Source organism: Spea bombifrons, chromosome 2 (assembly GCF_027358695.1).
Source record: "Spea bombifrons isolate aSpeBom1 chromosome 2, aSpeBom1.2.pri, whole genome shotgun sequence".
Taxonomy (NCBI): Eukaryota; Metazoa; Chordata; class Amphibia; order Anura; family Pelobatidae; genus Spea; species Spea bombifrons.
In genome coordinates, this window is record NC_071088.1 from 137,498,062 (window position 1) to 137,504,061 (window position 6,000).

The following is a 6,000-nucleotide window of genomic DNA, read 5'->3' on the forward strand; positions in this document are numbered from 1 at the left end:
GAAGAGGGGATGGGGAGAGAAGAGGGAGAGGGGATGAGGAGAGAAGAGGGGATGGGGAGAGAAGAGGGAGAGGGGATGGGGAGAGACGAGAGTGAGAAGGGATGGGAGAGAGAGAGAAGGGATGGGTAGAGAAGAGGGAGAGGGGATGAGGAGAGAAGAGGGAGAGGGGATGGGGAGAGAAGAGGGAGAGGGGATGGGGAGAGACGAGAGTGAGAAGGGATGGGGAGAGAGAGAGAAGGGATGGGAGAGAAGAGGGAGAGGGGGTGGGGAGAAAAACATGTAAGTATGTAAAGGGCTTCAACAAACTACAGGAGGAGAAAAGTTACAAGAGACCGGAATCTAACACTAGAGAGTCAGAGGCTGAGATGGAAGGAAGTTTTACTTTATTGAGAGGGTGGTGGATGAGTGGAACAGCCTCCCAGTGGAAGTGTTAGGGGTTAGAACCGCGAGGGTATTTTCTAGTGATCCGGATACAGGTTGGTTCCGGTATGAAGGATGTTGTTATTAAGAAACCTTTTCGTCGGGATCACTTAATTGTCATGTGACACAACAGCAGCAAGCTCATGCAGCCAGGACTTCAACCCCCTTCAATGTGACACAAGGCAAAGGCAGCTGATAAGCTCATAGACTTAGTTGCTGTAGCAGCAGAAAATCTCCTTTAGAAACATAGAATCCCCCAGCAGATCGGCCCCATCCGGCCCCTGTCTAATCGCCCGTTTCTCCTGCTGTAAAGACCCAAACCTTAATCAGTCGCTGGTCTCGTCTTAGATTCAGGAGCCGTATGTCTACCCCATGCATGTTTAATCCCCTCACTGTATTACCCTCTACCACTTCTGCTGGGAGGCTGTTCCACTTATCTACCGCTGTCTCAGCAAAGTAAAATAGTTTTCTGTAAGTCATAGCGTTAAGTTATATGAAAGCTCGGTATCGTGGGTGTGTTTGGACTTTCAGGATGTAGAACAGACGGGTTGCAGAGGGCTGTATAGTAATAAACGCGTTAAGGACGAGCCGTGCAGGAAGAGTGGGTGATGAGTGGGGAGGTCACAGAAGGTCATCAAAACGCGTAGGTGGTGGAGTGGGTGAGACGTGTCGGGAAGCACAGGGAGAGGTAATATAAAAAAATAAATAAAAATAAACAGAATAAACTTAGAAAAATGAATAATAGCAACCCAATCAGTGGAGCAGCCTCCCAGCAGAAGTGGTAGAGGCTAACACAGTGAGGAGATTTAAACATGCATGGGACAGGCAAATGCTGAGGTTGAAAAAGAACACATTTTGGGTGTTTTCGTGGATCCCTGACAATTTAATAAACATAAACTAAACTTTCTAGCACTAAATTATGCAGCAGGGCCGGCCCCGGAACAAACGGCACCCCAGGCGAGGAAACTTTCCCTGCTGTTTCTATACACATTATCGGGGCGTTTAGGGCTGTAGAACCCTGCGATCCCCTCATACCCAGCAAACATTCCGACCTCCTAGAAAAGAGGGGCATGGGGGGGAGGGGCATCAGGGAGGAAAAAGGGGCACTGAGATCTGTGCCCCAATAGGAGATCTGCCCCTAGTAAAGTGGGACTGCCACCTTTTCAGTCTCCCTAGGAGTCCACCGCTGCCCGGCTTCCCCTTGATTCAGATTGCTCAGGCAGATACCTACCACTTCTGCTGAAAGGCTGGTCCACCTATCTACCACCCTCTGGGTAGATTACATCTTAATACCATTAAAATTGGTTTATTAACTAAAATGTTGATCTTACGAGGGGGGGGGACATTTAAGCGCGTTTATTCCTCCCCACGTATTCAAATGAGAGAACAGCTCATTTACATACAAGGTAGCGTTATAAAAAAAAACAATTGTAAGCCTTTGGATCTGTGCTGATCATTGCTATACGCTGTATATTGATACATTCTGTTTAACCCCTTCAGTGCCTTTCAGCAAAAGGGGGGGTGATAACTTAATGGGGAGGAATAATCTGCTAGATCCTTAGAACGGGAAGTCCGGAAGGCTGCTCCCTAAGTATTCACACAAGGTGGGCTTTTTTAATACATATGTGCGGCCCTTATACAGCACATAGAGGATCCGGCCCCGGGGGGCCGCAGGAGGTACTCTGGGCAGCGAATATCCGTTGATTAGAATGACGAATGTTTTTAATATGAAAGGAGGAAAGGGTATTCCCAAAAGTGGAGGGCAGATAATCCTCGTGCCACATTCCACCGCAGTGACTCACGCCGGAGAGAGAGCTCATTAGTCTCACTGTGGGATGCTCACTATTACTGTATAAAACCATTGTGCGAGTCCGCAAACAATGGCCACCATATCCGTCTCCAAGGGGGGACTGGAAGAGCGCACAAAGCCGGACCCCGTGTGACGCCTGCGAGCCGGACCCTCCGTACCTAACAGGTCGGCTCGTATTAGTCTGTCAGAACCTTTGTATGTAGGGACTGTAAGAACATATGTTGGCGCGTATAAATAATAGTAATAATAATAAAAATAATAGTAATAATAATAATAATATAAATAATAGTAATAATAATAAAAATAATAGTAATAATAATATAATAATAATAAAAATAATATTATTTCAAGATATAAATACAAGATAAAAAATAATTCACTATATTAATTGTAAATAATAAAAGTAATAATAATAATAATAATAATATAATAATAATTAATAATATTATTTTAAGATAATAATACAAGATAATAATAAATGATACACTATAATAATTGTAAATAATAATAAATATATTAATATTATCATAATCATTATTATTATTTACTATTATTATAGTGTATTATTTATTATCTTGTAATATTATTATATATTATTATTATTATTATTATTATTCTTTCAGATAGATATCTATCTGCAACTCTTACGCTCCAAGCCCTTCTCCTGTTACTCTGTTAAATTGTGACCTTTGTGTTTTGTTACTTTGTTACAGAAACATGGAACCCGCCGGCAGATCGGCCCCTTTCGGCCCCCGTCTACTCTGCCCGTTTCTCCTGTTGTTGGTCTCATCTACGAGTTAAATCGATTCATTTGTATACATTTTCAGTTGTCACATAATATATATATATACACACAGATAAGTATCTATGTACACATAGGCATGCGCGTGATTAGATTGCAAGCTCTTTGAGCAGGGCCCTCCTCGCCTGTTGTCAAATTGTTATATACTACTAGTTATGTCCTGTCTACCCATTGTACAGCGCTACGGAATATGATGGCGCTATATAGAACAATAAATAATATTACTAATAACAATAATAATAATAATAGTAATAATAATAATAATAATAATAATAGTAATAATAATAATAATAATAATAGTAATAATAATAATAATAATAATAGTAATAATAATAATATTATTACATACAGAATATACTCTAAATGCATATACTAACCTCTGGGACAGAATCCAAGGAGTCTCTGAGACCTTCTGCCCAACGCGCTGACCCCCGGCAGCTATATACCCCCTATACCCCTCCCCATACCCCCCATACCCCTCCCCATATCCCCCTCCCCCGCATATTCCTGTATGACAATAATCATTTCCATGTTTTCCATACGTTATCCCCCCTCCTATGCGCTCTTTCCTGGCATAGATCCTAGCGGGGTGGGGGCGAGCTCCTCTCATACATCACGCGCTCTCTTCAGTTATACCCCCTCTTTTCCATAGCACACAGGCGTTTTACATGCATTGCATCAAAAACATATCTGCCAGCTCCCCCGGATTTCCGGCGACAGTCCCTGCCCATTTGCTATACCCTGGATTTTTTTATTATTTAGAATTATTTATTTTAATTATTTTATTATTTATCATTAAGCGTCTCTCGAGCCCCCCCTCCCCTTGATTGTTTATGTTGATTATAAATTCCCGTGTTTGGGAACCATTGGTTTAATCGGATTCGGTAAAGAGATGCAAATGTTCTTTGTGCGAAACTCCGTGAATTCCCAATTCTTTGTAACCTGAAGATTTCTGCCTCGATTATCAACTTTTAGATTCTTTCCTGAAGTTAATCGTGAGTTTATTTGAAGCCCCCTGATCTCCGTGGGCTTAAAACTGAGCTCAGTAAGTATTCTTAGTAAAGTGTATTAAATGTAAACCAGCCGGCAAATCGGCCCCATCCGGCCCCCGTCTAATCACCCGATTCTCCTGCTGTAAAGACTCAAACCATAATCAGTCGTTGGTCTCGTCTTAGATTCAGGAGCCGTATGCCTATCCCATGCGTGTTTAATACCCTCACTGTATTACCCTCTACCACCTCTGCTGGGAGGCTGTTCCACTTATCTACCACCCTCTCAGCAAATCTAATCCAAGCTATACATATTGAATAACTTTTCGCTAAATGAATGGGAGGTTAAAGGCCCTTGAGGGACGGTGAATGAACCCATTGTGGTCCAGGGTGGGACCTAGAGACTCATAAATATTAGGAAAAATTATTATTATTATTAATATTATTATATTTTTATTATATTATTATTTTTTTTATATTCTGGTTTATATATATTGCTTCACCCCCCCATCTGGAAAAACCAATGTATTCTTTATGCGTTATGGGAATCATGCATTATTACCTGCGTTCATGCATCCACGGCATGCATGTGGCCAATGAAACAGCCCAACACCCACCATCACTAGGTTCAACCCCGGCTGCTGCAGAACATCTTGCGAATCAGAACTGACACAACATCTGGGAGGATAACCCTTACAGAGAATATGTAGCCCCAATAGCGAAAGATCAAGCATTGTATCTATAGAGTGCAAGCTCTGCAGGCCAAATATTTCAGCAGTGCTCTTAGACCAAAAATGAATTGCACTTTCAGTTCCCATGGCAACAACCTATCAGCGCCTGCTATTGTGTCACATGGCAATTAAGCATCCGCTAAAATATATGAATTAGGCAACTTTTTTTACATGCTTAAAGAATGATTTCTGGGGAAAGCTTAGGCATGCAGCAAAATAATGACTCTCTAAACCTTTATTCAAGTGGAACAACACCTTCAATATTCAGGGCTATGAAAACAACATAATAAAATAATAAAATAAAAAAAATGTTCAACAAGAGAAAAAAATAAATAAATAAAAAAACCAATGCAGTCATATTTTTTATCACAAATAAGTTTTAAAGAAAGGGAAAAACTAAACTAAAAATAGAATAAAATAAGAAACAATACATAAAAATAATTAATCAGCAACTTGGTTGAGCAATATTGTTTCTAAACTTACAAATGTGTTTTAAAAAAAAAAAATCAAAAATCATAAAGAAAAAATAAGAATAAAGTAAGAGATAAAAAAAACTAGGTAATGCAATTTCTTTTAGAAAGATGTTTTTTAAGAGAGAAAAGAATAAATAACAACTAAGCAATATAATATATATTATATATACTGTATATGTGTGTGTGTATATATTATATATAGTGTATATGTGTGTGTATATATATTATATATACTGTATATGTGTGTGTATATATATTATATATAGTGTATATGTGTGTGTATATATATTATATATAGTGTATATGTGTGTGTATATATATTATATATAGTGTATATGTGTGTGTATATATATTATATATAGTGTATATGTGTGTGTATATATATTATATATAGTGTATATGTGTGTGTATATATATTATATATAGTGTATATGTGTGTGTATATATATTATATATAGTGTATATGTGTGTGTATATATATTATATATAGTGTATATGTGTGTGTATATATATTATATATAGTGTATATGTGTGTGTATATATATTATATATAGTGTATATGTGTGTGTATATATATTATATATAGTGTATATGTGTGTGTATATATATTATATATAGTGTATATGTGTGTGTATATATATTATATATACTGTATATGTGTGTGTATATCACATATATCAGCTATCTGCTGATATGGGATTCCCAACGTGGGTTCCGGAACATTAGATATATCTGCCCAGAACTGTCAGTCATCCCGCGGCAGAATAGTACAAGT